At 48.0% G+C, this 24,164-nt stretch overlaps 1 long non-coding RNA gene across 1 annotated transcript; it reads right to left on the bottom strand.

The window, feature by feature from the left end:
* Nucleotides 1-9,366: 9,366 nt before the first annotated feature.
* On the bottom strand, nucleotides 9,367-23,480 carry LOC117088270. The gene is made up of 3 exons (XR_004439118.1): nucleotides 23,414-23,480; nucleotides 11,044-11,293; nucleotides 9,367-9,669 (listed from the first exon to the last, which is right to left on the bottom strand). It is a non-coding gene; the product is annotated as an uncharacterized LOC117088270 (long non-coding RNA).
* Between the last annotated feature and the right edge of the window lie 684 nt (nucleotides 23,481-24,164).

Genomic DNA, 24,164 nt, shown 5'->3' with positions numbered 1-24,164 from the left:
CTGGTACCAAGAAGAACGTTCGATGTCTGGCATTTATAAACGGTATCAGTGGGTTCTCCTGGGACTCCCAGGCAGCCGCACGAGGGAGAGAGCTGTTGCCCTGTTACCCCGAGCCAAAGCAAGGCTGTGAGGCAAACACCACAGGCCACATCACACTTGAGCACCGACTCTTGACAGTTGCTCGTTAGTGTGTTAAGAAGAGTTTGGGGTACAGGCATCAGACAGGCCTGATCTCAGCCATGGGACAGCAGTGACTACCCACAAGTCCCACATCTAAGCCCCGACTTGCCCATCCAGCCTTTCTTCAGGAACAATGACCACCTCACAGTGCAGCCATGAACGCTAAGTCAGCACATGCATACACAACCAAATTCATTTCAATTGTGCTTTCTACCCCAATTTAATACAACCAAGCACTATCATTGAGACTGAATAAACAATATTAGAACAGAAGATCAGGCCAGCGATGGTGGCTCAGACCTGTAATCCCAGCACTTTGGGAAGCTGAGGTGGGTGGATCACTTGAGGTCAGCAGTTGGAGACCAGCTTGGCCAACATAGCAAAACCCCATCTCTACTAAAAATAAATTATCCGGACATGGTGGCACACACCCTGTAACCCCAGTTACTAGGGAGGCTGAGGCATAAGAATCGCTTGAACCTGGGAGGTAGAGGTTGCAGGGAATGGACATCGTACTACTGTGCTCCACCCTCCCAGCCTGGGTGATATAGACCAAGATCCTAGTAAAAATATAAAAGGTCAAGATGAAAACTGATTGCCAAGGTCCATGTTCCATATACTTCAAACATAAAGTTCATTAGCTGGTACTTGATCAAGTTGTTGATTTCTTCATTACAATCTTGTATATCCTTCTAACACAGCTCAAACTGTTTACATTTGAGCACACCTTGAGTATAACAAAAAATAAAGTGCCTATATTTCATCAATGAGCAAGTTCCAGTAAGGCTGCATCCTGCTGTAGTTAATCCTTTGATAACGTAAAACTGAACCATCCTGACATAGCACTGACACATGGTACAAGAATAATGATCTCCAATTAAATCGCTAGATTTAGAGAACACATAAATATAGTTTATCAGTAATTCACCAGCGATTAGCAAGATTTTAAAGGAAGAAATACATCCGGACTATAACTAGGAATAATCAAGGAAAAACAAACACGAGAAATAGTCACGTTTAAATCAATACCCTTTCTGTGGGGCCGTAAGAAAGTATACACAACAGGTGTGCAAACTGTCATGCTAAGCTGTCACCAAGCTCTCTATGAAGGTGGTAAGAGCGTCCCAAGTCACAGAGCCTCGTATTCCTATTTAAACCCTAAACAGCCAACACCACACTCAGCACAGTGAGAACTCTGAAAGCTCAGAGGAAAGCATGATGGGATGAAGGGCCCCAGCCCTGCCATCACCTGCTGTTTATTAAAAATATAAAACAAAGCCCTGCCTTCAAGGTGCTCAGATCTAACTAGTACAAGGTTTTGCTTTTAACAAGTTAACTACGAATGATGAAGACTCTCAACAGCTGTGTGAAATGTAAGGCAACCTAATAAGAGGAACTTGGCTGAGACTAAACCCAGAGATGGTTTTTTAACCACAGAAGAGGAAAGAACTGAAGAACCTTACAGAACATTGGCAGCAATTTCTATTTCTCTATGGTAGAACCTGGAATTTACCTTTGAGACAGACTGTCCTTCTGTTCTGAAAAATCAGATTATTCTTGCAATCCTCCATCAGGATTGAAATTCCCAAAGGCATGGAAAACGAAATACTAATTTTTAACCCCCCCAAAAAAACTACCTATGATCTTAGATGTGAGATTTAGTATTCTCAAATTCCAAATTTGGAAATATTTTGCACAAAGACCTTATTTTCCCTGTTGACTTGAAAGCTCTCTATTCTTTTGTCCTAAACATCTTCTTTCTTATCCTTCCAAACAGTATCTGAAGATGAACTTACATAGCGTTTTCAATGTTAACAAAGAAGGTACTACAATTGTCATCAACTGTTTCTATTCACAACTCTAGGAGGGATTGTGCTACATCGTGAGGAATAACACGAGGCAGTAAATACGCCACGAAGAAAGAACAGTAGAAAGTGGACACATTTCCTGATGAGTGGCGATTTCTCATTGAGCTGCTGACAAAGTTATAATACGGAAAGCTAGACAGCTGCTCTGTTAGCTCTACCTCACTTAAGTGACCGAGTCATTGTTGTTTCGGTTCCCTCTCTCGTCTGGGGATGAGACACACCTCACAGAGCTGTTTATGATTTCAGGAACACACACATCAATGAAGTGACTGTTCCTAAATCGTTGCAAAGGGTATAGTAACCTGCCAAATTTCAACTAGGTTGCAACAAACAACTGTTTTCATCCTGCACTCTCCGGTGCCAGCAAGATGGTGCGTTCTCGGATCCCTGAGGGAGCCCTATTCCTGGTACCAGAGAGCACACACACATTGACATCCACATAGTGTACGTATATGGTACACTGTAACACGTGTACATGCATAGAGAGTACACACATCCGAACATGTATAGTGTACATAAGTGCACTACGTGCGTACAGAGTGCACACACATCCAGATCCATGTGGTGTACATGTATAGAATGTACACACATCCAAATAGTGTACAAACAAGTTCACTACGTGTGTACAAGCATAGAGCATACACACATCCATATAGCAAATGTACATAGGTACGCTAACCTGTATGCACATGCATAGCGTGTACACTCATCTATATGCATACAGTGTACACGGGTATACTATAACCTGTATGTACATGCATATGGCATACACATGCACATCCGTATGTACACAGGTATGCTATTTGCTATATGTATACACATGCATATAGCATACATTCTTATCCAATGGACATAGGTGCACTACAGCACGCATACACATGCACAGTGTACACGTAGGCACATGTATACAATGTACATCAGTACACTAACGTATAAAGCACATACACATATGCAATAGTGCACATACATATGCAGCATGTATATGTATTAGTGTGTACATATCCAGAAGTTTATTCAGTGTGCATAGTGTACACGCATGCTTGTGTGCACATATGTATATATACATCTGCAGAAATCATCTGCACATACATGGTGAACGTACACAGGTATGTATATGGCATTAAATACATGCATGTATGTACACATGCAGAACAGATAGGTGTCCAAATAATGTGCATATAACCATAGTGCCCATACACACATATACACGTGTACATGCATGCCTACAGCATGCATGTGTGTAGGACACATATGAAGTGTACATACCTATACATTGTAAATACATGCACAGTAAAAATACATGTAGTATGGGTACACCACATACAAACATGTACATTTATACAGGACACATATACCGAGACCCAGAACGAGTCAGGAGTATTAACACTGCGGAAAGGCTTCCAGTTCTATCTAAGTGAATTTTTTTTCAAACAAAAACAGTAGGAAGGGCACAACCACTTTCCCTCAGAGCTCTGGGCCTGACCGTGGAGGTTCAGAGGTTTCCTAATGCAGTACACATCAGGACTGACTCACGACGAAGCGCTCCTTAAAAATTAAAAATGTGTCCTCATGTTTTGGCCTTTGAGACAAAAGCCTCTTATTTAATCGAGTTCTGACTGAATTTGACTCACAGTCCTCTGGCAGATTCTTCATTTTCTGGTGAGACAGACGAATGTCCCAGGGTGAGGGCAATGCCAGCCCTTTCAGGGTCAACTTTTCGAGGAGCGATGTCTGGCAGAACACAATCCAACACCATAGTAGGATCCCCCAGCCAGCCACTTAGACACTTTCGGGTACTTACTCTGTCTGCTTGTTTCCCTTTTTTGAATTCAGCTGGGGGGGGGGGGGGTAGAAAAAAACAAAAAATCAAAACCAAAAACAAACAGCCTAAGTGTTTGTGTGTCTGAAAAGTTAATACATCCACATCCAACTTTCTAAATGAGACACGGCAGGTATGATGGTCACCGAACAGCGGCCACTGTTGACAAAATACAAAGTCTTCTGCAAACAAGAACGAGTTTCTAGGAATACAAAAGTCAAGGGAATTTGCTTCACATATTAAAGCTGTCAAGGGTGCTCATCAAAAGTGTACTTAGAGGTTTTCCTTTCAAGTTATTTTTGAAGATTTTTAAGTTGCAATACTGAAAAGCCTCTGGGAAAAGAAAGGATACAGGTATCTGGAAGATTTCTACTAAATGATTTTCATGTCTTTTTGATAAAGTTAAATAAGGTCAGCCTTGAAGTAATGGGTTCCACGACTCTGAGGCTGTGGATGGAATCCACACCACCACCAGACAATTGAATAAACAGGAAGGCTGCACACACAGGACACAGGCAGTGAGCCAGCCTGACTAGTTGTCAGCTTCTGGGTCAGTTCTACCCAGCTCTGCCCAGGCCCCACTGGAGATGCAAACCTGCCCTTTAGAAGGCTTCAATCCCCACCTTTCAAAATCTAATCCTCTTCAACTGAGGCCCAAGTCCAAAAATCTACTGACATCTTAGCACCTGTTAGGCCAGCTGTCCCCCAGCCTTTTTGGCACCAGGGATGGGTTTCATGGAAGACAATTTTTCTGGGAGGTGGTTTTGAATTGCAACTGTTCCACCTCAGGTCAGGCAGCGGATCCTCATAAGGAGCACCTCCGAGATCCCTCACATGCAGTTTACAATAGAGTCCCAGCGCCTAGGAGAACACACAGCTTATAATAGGGTCCCAGCGCCTAGGAGAACACACAGCTTATGATAGGGTCCCAGCGCCTACGAGAACATACAGCTTATGATAGGGCCCCAGCGCCTAGGAGAACATGAGGCTTACAAGAGGGTCCCAGCGCCTAGGAGAACACACAGCTTATGATAGGGCCCCAGCGCCTAGAACATGCGGCTTACGAGAGAGTCCCTGCACCTAGGAGAACAGGTATTAAATGAGTTGGCAAAGCCAAAATCCACCCGATCTACCACTCCAAAACAAACATACACCACTGCCCAATATTGATGTGAGCCAAAAACATGGAAGTCCTGAGGGCCCACACTGACCACAGCCAGACACCACTTCTGCAAGAAGCAAGCACGTGCCTAAAGATCATCCGTGATAACCCAGGAGAGCAGCTTTGAGCAGAGACCAACGTGAAGGAGAGGCACGGGGCCAGGGTGCTGGGTGTGCCGGTCTTTGTGACCTCACTGAGATTGCTGACCTCTGGCCCTTGGTGTCTGTCCTATGGAGGAGGTAGCCGCCAAATCCCTGCCTCCCTTCAGCACTGACTGAGGCGGTCCTGAAGTCTCCCAAGGGTTGAGACCGCTTCTAAATCCTGTTAGCTGCACACCCACATAAAAAACAAAAAGCAAAATATCAAGTATGCAGACAGGAAAAGAAAAATACGTGAATCCTCCCTTATTCAACAGGTATTTAAAAAGAATCAGGAAAGTTGTGATAGTCTTTAAACAACCACCAGCTATCACGTCCTTTTGAAATGCTTTAGCTAATCAGGAACACCTTTACCAAGCACCTGTGTGTTCAGGAAATCAGTTGACAGGTCCCAAATAACCTCGGAGCTTACGACTTGACCCCCCACTCACGCGCATCACCTCTCCAGAGGAACGTGTCCTGGACACCTTTCAAATGATGAGGAACAGGAACAAGGGTAGCTTTCCCTCAATACAACAAAACAAGCTTGACCCCGAGGAGCCCGGAGAACAGCAACGTTGTTTAGATGCTTTCCCTCTGAACGTTTGTCAGAGCAAACGTTCCCATCCCACACCGCCCAGTGTTTACTCTCCCTGGGATACCAGCAGCCGTCAACCCTCAACAAGCTGGAAACAGAGGCCAAGCTGACAGGAGGCCTCTTTCCATTCCCTACTGAATTCGCTCAGGACACGGATGTTCCCAAACACATATGGCCCCGGGTATTCCACACCTGGAGAACATTCAAACAACAGATGCTGCAAAGACGTTCCCCTAAAGGAAACTCAGTTTCTAACTTCCCTTAGGGAAAAATATGAGACCCAGAACTTTCCAGAAAATCAAGTGTGGGAGGAAGCCACTCACCTCTGGCACTTCCTCAACCTGCCTTCCCGCAGGTGCTCAGGGATGTCCCCGTGCCAGCCCCGTCCACCCAGGACGGCAGCAGGGCTCAGGCAGCCAGCACCTGGGCAGCTGGTGAAGGAACCCCAGGGTGAAAACGCCATCCGAGGCTCCACTTCCCAGAGCCCCTCAGCAAGAAAAACAGACGCAGGACAGAACCGAGGGCTGATTCGAGACTGGGGAGCCACAGACCCGCACAGCTCAATCATCAGACATGCTCTTCTGTGGACAGAGCCCAGGGAGAGACCAGCACAGAGACCCTCGTGCCGGCTCCACGGGCCAGCGTCCTCCAGGGCTGCAAGTTTGTGATCACAGCTTCAGAATTTGGTTCCAGAATCTTCGGGAATCAAAGACACACCAAACTGTAAAGCTGCCAGGACAGCAGGGCCCAGGAGCAGGCTCAGGGGAGGACCACGTAGAAACCCCACACACAGCATACAGGTGTGCATGCTTACTCCACACATGCCACCCCTTCACCCAATACTATACACGCAAACGCATGTGTGTACTCCATACACACCCTCAAATACACTCACCAAATGTGATGCGTGTACACACTCCAACACACCCTCAAATACATACAACACACATGCACATGCTCACTGCACCCACACCTGCTAAATACACTCACCACACACGCACAAACGTGACACACCTGCACACTCATTCCAGACATCACACTCCTCACCAAGTACACAGGTGCACACCCCCCCAAGTCCAGAACCTGCAGACTCCACAAGCTTTGGTTTCCCCCACTGTTTCTCTCATCACATGAGATCCACACACAGGTGTCATTTACTGACATCTAACACCCGGGGAGACCCTTAGAACTGCAGTCACAAGTCGCCTTCATTCAGGCATTCATCACCAGCCTCCTGAAGCCACCTCCTGTCCCCACGGGGAGCGGGGGCTGAGACGGAGACGTCACTGGGCTTACAGATCCCCAGGCTGGCAACCCAGCGAAATCAGGAGGGCTCGGCCATGGCCCTGGAGGGAGACGGGTACTGGGCTCAGGTATGCAGAACATGAGTCCTCATTTCCATACAGTGTCACCTACGACAGCGTCAGGTGAAAGCCAGTGGTTTGGCATTCCTGGGATAGACAGTCCTGGAATTAGAAGGGAAGCTTTTTACTCCTCCCTCTCTGAACACATGAGGTCCATGGTCCCCTCACATGTAACCCTGGGAATCCGAATCGGTGACTCCTTGTCCACCTGAGGACCACCCAAGAGGATCCACACACCTGCTACAACAGCAGCACCGCACCTGGTCTGCAGGGGAGCAAAGCAAATCCCACCTTTATGAATAAAACTGGATTACCCCGACACTGGCAGCCTACAGTGTGTATATCGTCAAGCCCCCACATCTGCGCCACCTGCAAGAGGAACACAAGCCCTTAGTCCTGGGCTCTCAGGACAGCCTGTGAGGTGGATGCTGGCACCCTTCTCATCTCCCAGTGGAGAGGAGAGAAGGCCAGGGTCAGGACTGGTGTATCAGGAGTGTCGGGGTTCAAACCCCATCTGCCTCACAAAGCAGCCCTTATCGTTCAAGTGACTTCTATCATCAGTCTTAAAACGTACCACAGTTACCAGCAATTCTGACTGCTGTTCCTTGGGACGTCATAAGCAAACATTTTGTTAGAAAGATTTTGCCAAATCTGCTTTCAAAATCCTGTTATGAAATGACTAATGAAAATTTGAGCTATGAAATAAAGCACATAGTTAAATGAATCCCAAAATGACTATCGTGAAGGAAGCTTTAACTTGAAGTGAAAAATATCCTCTAAATGACATCAGCCAGAATTATCTTCAATCATTACTGATCCCATATGCTTCATGAATTATACATCATCTCAGATATGAACTTAAAACCATTAGCTGAATGCACATTTCAGCGCAACCAAAGTTCTGCTATAATAAGCAGCACAGGCGTGTCTGGAGAGGATTTTAATTGGGACTACAAACGATGCGCACGATCGTGATAAGAGGTTTCATGCTGGCTGTTCTCCAAGGTGCGACCCAGAGAAACACCACTAACCTCAAAGAAACCTGCTGCTTTGTAATGAGATGAGAGATGATGTGGATGGACTACTGTAAATATTTGAAAAGGAGAAACAATGCAAGGAAAGGATCGTATCAGTTTCCCTTACATTGTTAGAAAAAACCGATTTTTCTTTTGGGATGATTTAAAAAGAAAATGACATTCCTGGATTTTTTTTTTTACTTTTCTTTCTGAGACTGGGTCTTGGCTCTGCCACCAAGACTGAAGGACAGTGGAGCAATCACAGCTCACTGCAGCCTTAAGTGATCTTCCACCTCAGCCTCCAGAGTAGCAGGGACCACAGGCACGCACCACCACACTCAGCTCACTTTTCTGTTATACAGATGGGGTCTTGCTATGTTGTCCAGGCTGGTCTTGAACCCCTTGGCCTCAAGTGATCCTCCTGCCTTGACCACCCAAAGATTTTGCCTAAGCGACCGTGTCTTATCGGAAAATAGACATCAGAGCAAATGCATTTCTGTAAGATTTTCTACCTCTTTTCACTGGGGAAACAGGTAACTTGCCTCCAAGGGTCAAGGCAAAGCCATTACTGCAGACAAGAGCGCTGTGCATTCCGGGAACCGCTACACCACGAGGCGCGGCCGTGCACCCTGGACGCAGGAGTAACACACGAGGCTAGCACAGGCCGATGCTGGCCCTCTCCAGAAGCAGGCCTATCCTTCCTCCTCTCCTCAGCCCTCTCTCCCTTCAGGCCTCAGTGGCTGCTGACAGGGGAGAGGCCACAACTAGAGGAGGCTCTCAACTCCACCAGGGACAGGAGCTCCGGACGCTGGGGACTCAACTGCTGCCCTCCGCGCCCACCTCCTTCTGGTCCAGCCTTCTCAGGAGCCAGGCATGGCCACTTTGACCCTCTTTCCCTTCTGTGACTCCTACAAAAACCAGTCCAGCGAGCCCAGGCTGCCTCACACTCCAGGGTCACCCGGCACAGGCCCCTTCCATGTCCTTATCCAAGCTCCTGGGGCCAGAAGGGTCTTGCAATATTTCACGTTCCAGTTGAGCATCCCCAGCCTGAAATCCAAAGTGCTCGGAAGAGCATTTCCTTCCAGTGTCATGAGGAAGCTCGGAATGTTTCAGGTTTCAGAGCATTTTGGAGTAGGGACTCTCAGCCTCATTTGAACCTCTTCAAGGAAGCCACACACTGAAGCCCCCGATGTCCACCCTACACAATCCCAGCGCACACCCTCTGAAGTCCTCAGCAACAGATTTTCTTTCTTCAAAAATAACCACAAGTCACAAACTCACACGCAATCACAGAAGGGGGCTGTGGACACCCGCACAGACGATGAAATTTAACTGTCACATTTTTACCTGGGTAATTTAAAGTCATTCCTCAAAACACACCTGTTTCACTGAGTTGCATTTTAAGGTGAACACAAATCATTTCAGGGAAACAAACGTCACTTTGGGCTGCGTGTGGTTTCTTTACTCCCGTGAATAACTCACCGTTCACTCTCACTTCTGGATAAGGGAGAAGATGCAAAGAAATCTGTTAAAACAAAGACATGAAAACAAGTTTAAGAAGGGTTTGTAAAGGTTCCTCCTGTCCCCCTGGAGGGGAGACGAGGACGCCTGGAAAGCTCACAGGGGACAGGAGCACAGCCTCCTCGGTGTGCCATGGACGCCGCCTCGCCAAGGGGAGAGGATGATGCCTGGAAGGCTCACAGGGGTGGGAGCACAGCCTCCTCAGTGCTTTCTACACTCAGCAGCTTCAGAAATTCCCATAGAAGCAGAACACATGAGAACTGAGACTGGAACACCCCCAAAGAAAGGGGACGAGGGGTCAAAAAAAGCATTCGATCATTACCAAGGAGCGCAAGCATGAAGCCACTTCAAAGACCGTGTGAGAAGTCACTCATAGGCGTTTCAGAAAATAAGGGTAGCCCGAGATTGCTCGATCAGCTCAAACAGGCTGCCGTCCCTCAGGCCATGAAGTCTCTAAGTTGAGCCTCTCAGTGAGCAGAAGTCACTCGCATCTCTGCCAGAGAAAGTACTACAAGCCGACACATAACCTCATGAAATCTGAACTTCAGCCCGTCGACAACAGTGAGTCTGACACGGTGCATCCCTCCAGATGGTTAAAGACCCCAGGGGTTTATCAGACAACCTCGAAGGGCTGTGTCTGTCCAGCCCCTTTTCCAAGTTCTCGATGATTTTTCCTGATGTACTATAAGCAGCATGTTCCAGTAGAGACGTAATTAACTGGCTGGGGATCCTCTTAATTTTGAAATTAGAAATAGAAACACACTTGGCCAGGCACGGTGGCTCATGCCTGTGATCTCAGTACTTTGGGAGGCTGAGGCAGCTGGACTGCTTAAGTCCAGGAGTTCGAGTCCAGCCTGGGCAACATTGCAAAATTCCATCTCTACAAAAAATACAAAAGTCAGTCAGGCATGGGGACATATGGGACATGTTCCTGTGGGTCCTGGCTACTCAGGAGACTGAGGCAGGGGGGATCGCTTGAGCCTTGGAGGTGGAGGCTGTAGTAAGCTGTGCTCACACCACTGCCTGGGCAACAAAACGGTTTTTTTGCCTGTCTCAAAAAAACCAAAGAGAAAAAGAATTATATACCTGACTCAGCCAAAATAAAAGAGGCCTTGTGGAACGACCTGAAACACAGCTGCAAATTCTGGCAGGGCCTCCCCTGGCTTGATTTATGGTGAGTGTAGGACCGCTCTGAAGGATAGGACCCCAGGCACCTTCCGAGACTAGACCTTACAGTACAACTTCCCTTCGCTGGACGGAACACTGGCCTTGGATCCTGGGACACCCTGAGGCAGTGCCACCATCCCGAGGCCGCCATGGTACAAGGAGACCCTACCATCATGAAGCCTGGGACGTCCGTCAGAGCAGTGCCACCCACCTGAGGTCGCCATGCCAGGGGAGCCTGGACATCATGAAACCTGGGACATCCTGGGGCAGTGCCACCAACCCGAGGCTGCTGTGACACACGGGGGCCCTGGTGCCACTGAGAGGCTGCACAGCAGGTCCAAGCCCAGGCCAGGAGTGAAGAGGCCTCACATCCTTTCCATCCCTCCAGCTGAGTTCACAGACGTCTTGGAGCAGAAATGCATCAGCCTCAATGTCCACGGGTAAGTTTTCGGACACAGAATCTGGAAGCATAAAAGATGGTCCTGGGCTGGTTGGTTGCCGGCTCGGACCTGTTCTCTTTCCACGCAAAACCTGGCTCACACCAAGCAGCGTCTAAGTCCTGGAAGACCTGCTGAACACAAGTGCAGTTACAAAGCGGAGAAACTGGAGGGGGCCGGGCTGTGCTCCAGTGACACCAGCATTTCTCAGGAAGACCCCAGACGTTACAGGGTCCAGGACAACAGCTTCTTGGGATTCAGGGCATGGAACAAGAACCCATTCCCCGGTCCTGTTGAATGTGAATTGGCTAAGGGCCGATTCCCTCCCTTGGAGGACTAAGCACCGCCCCACAACACCTTGGTATGGGTATGTTATTACATACGTTGGTATGGGTATGTTATTACCCATACCAAGGTAATAACAAGCCCGTTACCAGCAGGAGGCTGGTGATGAAGATGTGAGGACCAGTTGAGCACGAGGGATCCTGACAGATCATCCCTGGCACCGAGCAAGGGGCAGACAGTACCCCCTGTTCCTGACGCATCAGCCCTGGCACTGAGTGAGGAATGGCAGCATGGCCTGTGCCCCTGTAGATGCAGAGGGATGTGAGGGGGGCGCAGGCTGGGCTTTGAGGTTAACTCAACCATCTGCGCTTGTACTTCCGTTCCACAGGCAGCATTAGGGCTCACCTTGCCCCCGGGCTGCACTTTTTTCTGCTTATGAGTCGTGCTCGCTTTACATGGACAGGCATAGCTATAATAACGGTTCCCTGATTATTTTGCTGCCTATATGAAGGGCTTTCAGAATTCACTTCCATCCTTAGGAAGGGGGCCAACACCAGGCTGTCTCCCTTAAGATGCCATGTCTCATACGGGGAAAAAAAATCAAGAGAAATGAAATAAAGGCCATAAAATACATCAGTTTCAACACTAAAATTTAATAGTACGCTTTAAATTGAAGATGAGTTAAGTCACATTTCCAAACCTCTGAAAGCACGGTTACTGGGAGGGAATGGTTTGCAACACACAAAGGCAGCTCTGTAGAAGGGCCTAGGCTGGATGAAGGCTCAAATGTCAGAGCAAGGAGAAAGTCTGAACAAACTCTCTCCTGCCCTGCTGCTGTCCTCTTCCAAAACACACTGGTTATCTGTCAGTTTAGAACAAGGCCTAGGGAGGTGGGAGGCGGGCCTGGGAGGGTCACCTAGCATCCAAGCTCCTCACCCACACAACCGCACCAGGCTGAGCTGAGCGGCACACACAAAGACGACTAACTCTCCCCAGAAAGAAGACGGAAGGCAGCACACTGCCACGCCAGGCGCCCTGCAGACAAGAAGATCGAGGGGAGCCAGAGGGACCTTTATTCTTGCTTGCATGGTGGAGGGAGGGGAATAATGCCACTCACTTGAGTGTTGCACAATTCTTTCTAGCACTGAATGGCAGAAAACAAAAATTATAGATGATTCCTCAAATAAATATTTCTGATGAACTGAACATAAATTATATTCAGGAAATAGCATTATGAATGCCTCAAGTGCTTCTGTTTTCAATAATCCCAGAGTAATTCTATAAACCCGGGAATCAGTCTCACCAAACCCCAGGATCACGGCCCAGGTGACGTGGGCACACACATCCTGAAACTCCAACGCTCAACTAAAGTGGGGCGAGTGAAAATGATCCTGGGTATAATTGACACGGACACAGGAAGGTGGCTGAGCCCCAAACCCCTAAACTAGGAAGACCAGCGTCCTTCAGGGGCCTCACCTCTGTCCTTTCCCAGCCTCTGGGAACCACCACTCTGCTCTCTACTGACACAAATGCCCCTCCAAGGTACAACACCAGGAAGATCATCATTCAAAACTGAGGAACGTGGCAGAACAAAGCTGTCAGGAGATTTTAATCACCAACACCACTAGTTACATGACCCAAAGATGATTAAAATCCCAGGCCCTTAAAGACTGAATGTCATCTATACTTAAATGCATTTAATCACCGTATTGAGGGGTTATTCCTTTGTTTTGCTGCAAATATATCCAACTGCTGTAAAAGGAAAAGGCAACTTGTTAACGAAACTTCTTGGAGTGTCTCAACAGGCCTCGAGGTAGGATAAAAGGCAGGACTTCCTGGCAGAAACGCTCAGCTCTGAGGTCAGGTGGAGTTCTTGAGCACCAACCAAGGCAAAATAAGGTCGAAGACCACACCACACTTTCCTCAATCACATCTTCATTCCACGTTTCCTTCTATTTCTCACGACTACACTGGGAGAAATTGCACTGAAAGAAAATGGAAACACACACATACATAGGAGACCCTGCAGATGCTGAGAATGGGTGCAGCTGTCACAGTCCGAATGTCCTTTCACGGCCATCTGACCTGGCTGGGATCCAAGTATCCAAGTGTAGGATTGTATGTCAGACCCGTGAAGCCAGGATTACAGCCACTGAATGGCAGTTTTCCATCCCACGGCAACCGGCCTTGCTAGGGGCTTCCTCGGGGACCACCGACTTCACACCACCACCCCTCAACTACTTCAACTAGCCTACATCATGGCAGAGGCCTCTCCAGGCAGACCAGCCCTGCCCTAGTCCTGCTTCATGGCACATCCTCCAGGCAAATGTCCTTGGCCTCCTCCGGGAGGCTGTGCTCAGAAGGTGCCCTCATTTACTTCTGTGGCTCTGAGACATTTAACTAGAGCCCGACACACTTCTTCCTGTTCACATAATACTGAGTTAACAGATTTTTATGAGTCAATTTTCACTGGGAAAAACACCATTTCAGGAGCTCCAAATGACCACAATGAAAATGTTTTTACCTCCCCTTATGTGACATCGGCAACGCCAGGTCCAGGAAACATTCTGGATCTCAGATAATGGCATATCCACTCATAGTAAGTCTTGGTCTCGTTTCACAAGCTATCAAATCCTGCCCAGAAGCAGCAAAAACCCCACAACGTGGCAGGGAGGGGCGACCAGCGTGAGTTCTAAGGCCAGACCACCCGGGTCTGCTGACAGCGTGGTGAGGGGCAAACAGTGCAGGGTCTAAGGCCAGACTGCCCGGCTCCCACTGACAGTGTGGCTGCAGGAGTTTCCTAAACCCTGCTCTCCAAGGTTCATGTCAGAAAAATTGCAGTGATAACCGTGTCCACCTCGTTTAATATATACATATATATACACATACACACATATATACATATATATACACTACACACATATATACACATATATATACACATATACGTATACAATATACACACATATACACACACATATATACATATATATACGTATATATACATGTATATATATACACACATATATATACACACACATATATATATACACACACACCCCAAACCTACAGGCCTATAAAGGTCATTAATCCTAGTTATCCTCAAGGCATTGAGCGATCAATAATGAGCCATCCCCTTGCTGCTGACCTGCCTCAGCCCCACCCTCCGGAAACCCCACATCCACATCAGCCACACAGGATGCGGCCAGGAAGGAGCAGGACTGTCTCTTGGGAACTTAAACTCTGGAAGCTGAGTTAAATCAGTGCCGCTCAAATCTTGTCACCAACTATCTTGTTAAATTGGGAGATTCCATCTCTGGGGATCTTGAAGGAACTTGAGGCTCTACATTGAGTGAGGTGAGCACTCGTGCTGCAATGAGATGGCAGGGAAAGCAACCGAATCTGGGGTCATAGCTGCCTGAGGCTTGGGTCCTACCGGGAAAGTGACACCAGGGCCCTCAGGACAGTGGCGAAGGTCCCAGGAGGCAAGTCCCGGCGCAGAGACTCATGGACCCAAAGATTGCTCCAGGGCCAGAAGGGGCTGCTGCGCTGACAGCCACGAGGCAGGCAGCCTTCGAGCTCCTCCAGCTGCCATCCTGCAGGCAGGGAGGACAGTGCCCAGACCACCCCAGGGCTCCCCCAGCCTGCCAGGCTGGTACTCTTACTCCAGCCACTGACAAGAGTCCCCATGTTCTAAGCTAGGTTGAAACAGTGCCCTAGGCCTCGGGGCACATGCACCCCCCTGCAGGGCCACTCCTACCCAACACCTGGGGATGGCTATTCCCACACATCCCCAACTCACAGCACAACTTAAAAATGAAAGTCGGAAGATACAGCCAGGAAACCAATGCTCAAGAAGCAACTCCAGGGTGACTCTTCCTAGAGCTATTGCTACTGAACATCTTTAAAAACATTTCCAGGGTGACTTCCTAGAGCTATTGTTGTTGAAAATCTTTAAAATTCTTCATTTCAAAATTAGCTTTTATTACACTGTCTTCCCTATTCTACCAAGACTCTAGAAAACAAAACTACTACAAATTCCAATTCTATCTTATAGCAAGTTAGAAATACACGTTTCCTCAAAGGATTCTACATGTTTCCTTGGCAATATCCCTTCCATGCCCCATACTACTGAACGCAACAGGGAAGGCTTTTCCAACCCAACCCATCCCAACCCATCCCAACCCAAACCAACCCAAACCAACCCAAACCAACCAAATCCAACCCAACGGCCCTGAGACAGGCCCCTAATGAATCATCTACAAACTCTTGAGACAGGCTTGCCCTGACAAATCATCTGCAAACCCCATCTTCCATTAAAAACAGTACCGAAAATGAGCGTATTACCACTTTTTAAAAATTACTGTAAAGTGGACAGTGTTCAGTTCTGTGAATTTCGGCGCAAATATTCCCATAATCATCATCACACAAGCAGAACAGTCCAACAGCCCCAAACCCACTCACGGGGCCTCATAAGCATACCCTCCCATTCCCAGTAACCAACCTCTCTGTGTTCTCCCATCCCCCGGGTCTGTCTTTTGTGAGTGTTGTGTCAAACACTCGCAAAATCACGATTTCCTGGGCATCATGCTTGGAGGTGCAACTGGGGTGTCCAGTGATCAACAGCCAGGCCTTGGGGCTGCTGGGTATTTATTATTCCACGTATGGCTGTGGCACATTGTAACCTGTTTTGGGCAACTATAGACAGTGCTATTAACATCTGGGCACAGTTTTTCTTAAACATCAGCTTCTATTTCTCTAGGGTAAATACCCAAGATTAGGGTCACCGGGCCCCACTTTTGTGTGAGTTCAGTTTTGTAAGAAACCGCGAAGCTGTCTGCACCGTGCTGAACCCCAGCATCGCACAGGAGTCCCGACTGCCTGTCCTCACCAGCACCTGGGGCTGTCGGAAGACCTTAGTCAGGGGCTCCAGCAGGGGTGTGAACAAATTCACTGCGGCTTCGGTGCACATCTCGGTGCAACCAGTCACGCTGAAGGTCATTTCAGATGCTTTCGGGCCATCCTCCCGTCCTTCTCAGCGAAGCATCTGTTCAGGTCTCTTCTGCTTTTAAGTCAGTGGTTTGTTCTCTGTCATGAGCCGTGGGAGTCCTGTGCATTCTGGATACGAGTCCTTTGCCGGCTGCATGGTTCATAGACATCTTCTCCCCATCTATCGAAAATGTGTCTCTTCAATTCCCTAGGGTGTCTTTTATATTAGAAGTTTAATTTTGATGAGTCTTACCTACTTGTTTTCTTCCTTGATTATGGATCATGGTATGGCTAAGAGCTCTCACCCTAGGTCTCGACAATTTCCGTTTCTTCTACAGGTTTTGTGTTTGGTCTTTTACATTCAGGGCTATGGTCCACCTTAATTTTCATACAGGAATTTCTCCCTGTTTTCACTCTTTTGCATACGGCTGTCCCATAATTCCAGCACCATTTGTTGAAAAGACTCAAATTCCACTGAACTGCTTTTGCGTCTTTGGATCTGTTCTGGACTCCACTCTGCCAGCTGACCGTGTGTCCATCCTGAGCATAACTTATGACTTTAGTGCCTGTCTCTGTGAAAAAAGGAATTCTGTCTGGAAGCAAAAACCACATTAGAAATGCTCTAAATAAGATTCTTCCTGTTGTCAGGAGAGCAAAGCCACTGCCCTAAGCAGAGGTGAGGCCTCAACAGCTCCCAGGCACAACCTTAACACACAATGGGGAAGGGAATTCATTTCAAGGGCCTCAACGTGAGACCAGCATAGCCGTGAAAACTGCAATAATTTCTCAAACAGAATGAAATTCATAAAGAACTGCTGAGAAGCGTGTGATAAGTTACATAAATCACTGTTCCTTAAATTCTGACGGTTGACTAGAACAGAAATAGCTTCACGGTACAGTTCAAACAGGAGAAAGGTAGGTAGGGGTGGTTTCCACACCACACAGGGCCTGCAGGAAAGGGACACTCTTCCTCTAAACGGGAGATCCCGGGAGGGATATGATAAACCATGGTGAGAGGCACGGAACTGTGCAAGCCGGAGTCGCGGCCTTTGCCCCACCACGGAGCCTGTGTCCATGAACGACGAGGCTCGAATGTCAGGCTGGGGCAACGAGGCAGTTATCAGGGGACAAGAAAACGAGCACGGTGGAGGCAAAGGTCTGAAATTGGGCAGCAACTTCGAGTCAAGTGGGACAAACGACTCTAAATACAGGTTCCAAAAACCACCAGAGAGCTGTTCCTCGGCTCTGGAAAGGCTAAGTGACTAATGCCTACACTGAGCATCTGCTCCCAGAGACGACCCTGGTGACCTAAGGCCCAGCTCCTCCGAACCCGCGCCGAACCTCAGTGAGGAACTTTGTTGGTATCTTACGGCACATTGACATGTTCCCTTAAAATCTGGTATTTCATCAACAATGCAGGCGCCAGCTTTGACTCATACACATTTGATTAAACAAGATAATTTACACCCTGACCATGCCAGGTAAGAGTTTACTACAATCTTGAAACAGAGCCAGAGGCTACAGTCTGCTCCTACACAACACCACCTCTCTACAAGTTCAATGGGTTTTTACTTTCCATGTATCCACTTGCCTAGTGCTAGAAAGATTAAAAACAGAAGGAACCCAGAAACACTACTGAATGAGACTCAAATATCTTGCAGTCATCATGCTGATGTTTATTAAAGAGAAATGTTCTCACCTGTAGAAAGCAGCACACAACACACACCGGTAACTGTGGCCAGCATTCCAGATCATCTTCCCTTCCATGGCCACAGTGCAGGGCGATGGACCACGCACACCTGCAGACCCACGGAAAGCGGGGTGACGTGGCCCATTCTTGTAGCGAGCAGGCCAGGGTGCACTCAAAGTGCATCTCTTTCCAGAGGGCCGCCACGGAAAGTTACATATTTATTCCACGACTTAACGGCGCTGCACCAAACATTTCTGTAAGATTCTCTAAGCAAGCTTTTCCTTCTGCCTAAAATGGCCCGACACAAACTGAAAAAGCTCTTGGAGCTGCCAAAGACTTCAGTATCCCCTAAACTATTGTCATGCACATCCGTGTGAAGAGACCACCAAACAGGCTTTGTGAGCGCAACATGGCTGTTTATTTCACCTGGGTGCAGGCGGGCTGAGTCTGAAAAGTCAGCGAAGGGAGGTAAGTGTGGGCCGTTTTATAGGATTTGGATAGGTAAAGGAATATTACAGTCAAAGGCGGGTTGTTCTCTGGTGGGCAGGAGTGGGGGTCACAAGGTGCTCAGTGGGAGAGCTTTTTGAGCCAGGATGAGCCAGGAAAAGGAATTTCACACACAAAAAAATCATCGCTTAAGGCAAGGACTGGCCATTTTCACTTATTTCTGGTAGAACGTTATCAGTTAAGTCCAGGCAGGGCATTTGCACTTTTGTGATTCTTCAGTTACTTCAGGCCATCTGGGCCTATACGTGCAAGTCACAGGGGATGCGATGGCTTGGCTTGGGCTCAGAGGCCTGACAACTCTAGTTTCACTTTCAAGGTGTGGGGTAAGATCATATAATCCCCAACTAGGCTCCCGATGCTGTGTGTGGCATCCAGCAACAGCATGTTCCATTCCTGGATTACATTTGACTCAAGAGTCCACAGTGAGAACGATTTCTGCTGAATGAAACACCAGGCAGGAGGGTGATTCCGCTGGGCAGCTCTTCACACACAGCCCAGGAGCTGGGGGGAGAGGAAGAGGCTGAGGGGCATCCACCGTGCTCACGCCCCCTTCGAATGACCCCCACTCCTAGAGGCCCGGACCCAAGGGAAATCTGACCTGAAAATGGGCAAACCTTCACTTTGGCAGAGGGACAGGGACTCGGGGCCACAACTTGACCTCAGAGCAACACAAGTGCAGACACAGCACCCAGGACACCCTCCCCACCCAAATTCAAGGGGGAAAACCATGCCCGCCCCCTTGCGGAAACCCCTGCGTGTGCAGCCTCTCCCGTCCCACGTTCCGGGCTCAGCACCTGTGCCTCAGCCCTGGCACTGCTCGCCACACCCACAGGTGTGCCAGGAGGGGGAGGTCCTAAGGTCTCCACTGCACCAAAGCCTGCAAGGCAAAGGGGCGCTCCCTCCAGCAGGAGTCCAGAAGCACAGACTGCACCAGCGTCAAGGCGTGAGAATTCTCCCCTCGGTCTCCGAGTCTCCAGTCTGTTGCCCGCCAGGGTGTTCTGCCAACGGCGAGGCCCAAGCTGGGCGGCACATTTGGTTCTCACCATTTCCCTTGTCAAGATCAATACTGCAAACATATCCAATTCATCCTGTCACTAAAAATGAAATAATCCGCCATCTCCATCACAGATGATGCAATCAGGTTTCCATTACCAGGTTTTGTTTTTTTTTTTTTTTTTTCTATTTTGAGATGGAGTTTCTGCTCTGTCGCCCAGGTGGAGTGCAGTGGTGTGATCTCGGCTCACTGCAACCTCTGCCTCCCGGGTACAAGTGATTCTCCTGCCTCAGCCTCCCAAGTAGCTGGGATTACAGGTGCCTGCCACCATGCCCGGCTAATTTTCATCTTTTCAGTACAGACGGGGTTTCACCATGTTGACCAGGCTGGTCTCGAACTCCTAACCTCAGGGGATCCACCTGCCTCCTCCTCTCAAAGTGCTGGAATTACAGGCGTAAGCCACCACTCCCGACCATTACTGGTGTAATTTCTAAGCCACTCTCTCACACCCACTCCCATTTTTTTTTTTTTTAAAGAACCAGCTTTATACCTATATTTTTTCCAAGAGAACCAGTTACCCATTTGAAGTACAAATAAGACACCATGTTTAAAAACCAAAAATGCCCATTTGCACAGAAGTCTCCAAATACCCAGTCGATTTGAGCCTTGAGAATAACATCAAGCTGTTGGCTGAATACAACTTCCCTTTCCATCTGTCTGCCTTTCCATCTGTGAGTTAGACACAAGGACGAAGCCACGAGCTGGGGACATAAAGGCAGGAACCACCAAGGCAGCCGAGACTCCCAATAAAAGCTGGAAGGACCAACACAAAGGCACCACACCCTGCACGCCCTCCTCTCCTTCCTTTCCAGAACTTCCAGAGGATGAAACAGGGACCTCCTCAGACGTCCCACGGTGCAGGCGGCCAGAGGGGAAGGCGGTGGCAGCCTGAATGAGGCGACCGGGAAATCACATTCCACAAACAGAAATTCTCCATGTGCTTTACATCCTCTGTCTCTGAAGAACTGTGCCAGTCTAACAGTGGCTAGAAAACCGCATTCAAGTGTTATTTCCCATTTCAAGCAAAGAAAACAGTGGTGGGGCATGAGGGAAAAACATAGCCATGTGTTCTGGGGTATTAAATTTTTTTTTTCTGTTATAAATGTATAATTTTACATTCTCAGATTTCTGTATAATTGATATGCTTCCTAATTAGCAGACATAGTAATAAAAAGTGAATTCCAAGTGTAAGATCGGAGGACCCATTCACATGGCTTCAGGTTCTGCTACTGTGTTTCAACTTAAGAAAATGGTTCTGTGTGTTGGTAACAAGGCCTGAGAGTCTATGTGAGAGTCTGCGTGGCTGTAATCAGGGTTCGTCTTGGCTCCGTAGCAGAGGATGTTACACTGTTACATTATCTTCTACAAAAAATCCTGAAAAAATGAAGGCTGAATAGACATCCACACCCTCCCAAATCATCCAAATGTCCACCGATATGAAAAACAGGTGAATTACGGTTTCCATCATGGAATATTCCTCAGCACTGAAAACAAACTCTAGCCACAGGTGCCAACTAGGATAAAGAAAACCTTGTAAACACGCTTAAAGTGAACTGACTAGGCGGAAATCCTCGATTACAGGCATCTGCTCCAAAAGGGTAGTACTGTTCTGAATCCTGTGATGTACAATTGTAGTTAGCAACTCTGTTTCGGGGCACATCTAGAAAAAAGGAAAATAATGACTACACAATTTTAAATTATTTGTAAATTATAACTATTACTATGAAAATTCTAAAAATGTGAAAATCTTCCCAACTGCTATTGGCCAAGCTTCAAAATAAATACCCTGGCATTGTTTGCCACATCCACAGGTGTGCCAAAATAAATGAAAATATAGCCCAAGTTAGTAGAATCAAAACCTGAAGATGTACGAGCCGTCCCTGCCTCACTATCTATACATCCTGTAGAAATTTAAGAGCAGGTAGTGACACTGCAATGCAAGGCTCAAACCAACTGGGTATTTGGAAACTTCTACGCAAATTGGCATTTTCTGTTTTTAAACATGGTGTTATTTGTACTTCAAACAGGTAACTGTTTGGTTCCCTTGGAAAAAATACAGCCATAAACCTGGTTTAAAAAAAAAATACGGGATTGGGTATGAGAGAGAGTAGCTTAGAAATTTTAAAAGTATTGGCAGGGAGCAGTGGCTCATGCCTGTAATCCCAGCACTTTGAGAGGCAGGCCCCATGGGGCTTTTGAAGACACCGGTCTCCTCTGCTGCCTTCCTGCTGGACTGACCCCAGGACATTCACTGGGTTTCCACCCCTGTCTCATTCAACATCCCAAGGGTGGTCTTCATCCTCATCTGGGGATCAGATCTGCCCCAATTTCCTAAATCTCTGCCTTCAGAGCCTGAAAACACCCACGCCCAGTGTCACTCTCAGTCCACATTTACCCCAGAGAGTCCCAATTTTATGTTTTCCCAGCATCGCCTCAGTGATCATTTATCCTGTAAATTCCAACTGCCTTCACACCTCACCCTTGCTGTCTCCCAGCAGGCCCCACACCCAGGTCTGTGCCCGCTGCCCTGCTCTGCCCATGTGGGGACTACCTCTCTTTCTTGAGGAATCAGCTGGTGATCATCTCCTTGTGGAGGGCTGCCCTGACTTCCAACTCTCTCCAGCAAAGGCAGAAGCCATCCTCGGTACTTCCCCAAAACTCAGGCCAAGTATGAAGATGGTGCAAATGCTAGCTGTGCCTGGGATGCCATGGGCAGGGTCCCCAGATGCTCTGCACATGGCCCGGGGAACCGCCTGAACACAGCAAGTGCTAAAGAAACAAAACTGACGTGCGCTGACCTCTGATAGGGCCTCCTTCACCATCCACATCTGTCTCCCCTCTGGACAGTAAAATCCATAAGACAGGGAGGGCTTGTCTCACTCATCTTCAAACTCCCAGGGTCACCCTGGCAGGTAAAGGGAACTCAAATGTCTTCTGAAGGAAGCAGCTGGTTAGCTGCCAAGTTAAAGGGCCTCTGAAATTCAGAGCTCCGCATAGGAGTCCATCACACTTTTTTATGAATGACTCCAACCACGCAGAAGTGGCCGTGGAACCAGTGCTAACCAATCCAGGGTTTGTTCACTGTTTCTCAGTTCATTATCACAACTCATTCTAACAGAGCAGCTGCGCACAGATCCTCAGACGTCTACACAGAGTGGGACAATGGCGCCGAGTCACGTCAACGTCCTGTTGCAGACTGGGAGACACCGGTCAAACACGGACCGAGGCAGAGCACAGACCTCACGTTAAATCTGCTCCGTGTAAACAGCACTCCCTGTCAGGCCCTTTCCTATCTGCACAGCTTCTACAAATTCAACTCTCGCACCTGACACCTAAGAATACTGCACAACCCCATGTGAACCCCCCACTGACTTCCCAAAATGACCCGGCATGGCCGAGTACAAAAAATTTCAACATAAGGACACTGGAGGGCATGTGGGGCTTTCTTGAGTCCCTGCTGCCTGATGGGAAGGCCCAATGCTTCACACCCGTACTGAAGGGTGGGTCTCTTCGCCCCGGCTTTGACCTGGAGCTAATCAGCGTTAACTAATTTCACTTTCCAGGACCAACTTCAAAGGCCTGTAAAGCCAAGAAGGAGAGGAGATGAACACGCCCTCACCTCAGATCTGCTGCAAGCACGCACTTCTCAGATGCGTCCCAAGTGCACAGCGTGTCCGATGCCTGTTCACGTTCACCGACCTGCAGGTCTTCTATGTGGCATCAGCCTCCTGGGCACTGGGGACACGAGGTATAGTGGTAAGTCCCCTCTGCTGCAAAGGTGAGGCACAGGGACCCAAAGGAATAGAACTGACCTTTTTCTGACAGTCTCAAACAGAAGGAAAATGCTGTACAGCCAACGTCCCCTCATGCAGGTTTATTTACCTGTGACTCACAGGCCATGACAGACAACTTCAGGTTCTTACTGATTCCTATTCTCCCCATCCAGGAAGGCTTTGTTTGTAATATCATACGAACTTGCCATTTTCTAGGCCAAAAACAGCAAATATTGGCAGTTTCTTACGGTTCAACTGAATAAAATATGATCATGGCCTTTTGTGAAACCATGAAGAAAAGGTGGATATCTCAATATGTGTTTCCAGACTGGCTTTGTTCCTGAAGCACTAACTCTGTTCACTCAGGGTTTTAGACACTGAAGAATAAACATCAATATCCCACCAAGAAAACCAAAAGAATGAAATAATTTTGCATCCACCTTGGAGCCTTTTTAGGACAAGGCAGGACACAAACTTTTAAAAAGCTGCAGTTGTCCCTCTGTGTACACAGGGACATGGATTCCAGAACACGCCCCGAATTGACCCAAATTACGTATCCACAGGACCCCACAGCCACCCTATGGAACTGCATGCAGG

Source organism: Trachypithecus francoisi, unplaced genomic scaffold, assembly GCF_009764315.1.
Source record: "Trachypithecus francoisi isolate TF-2019V2 unplaced genomic scaffold, Tfra_2.0 Contig00741, whole genome shotgun sequence".
Taxonomy (NCBI): Eukaryota; Metazoa; Chordata; class Mammalia; order Primates; family Cercopithecidae; genus Trachypithecus; species Trachypithecus francoisi.
This window is presented reverse-complemented; position numbering and strand designations above follow the sequence as displayed.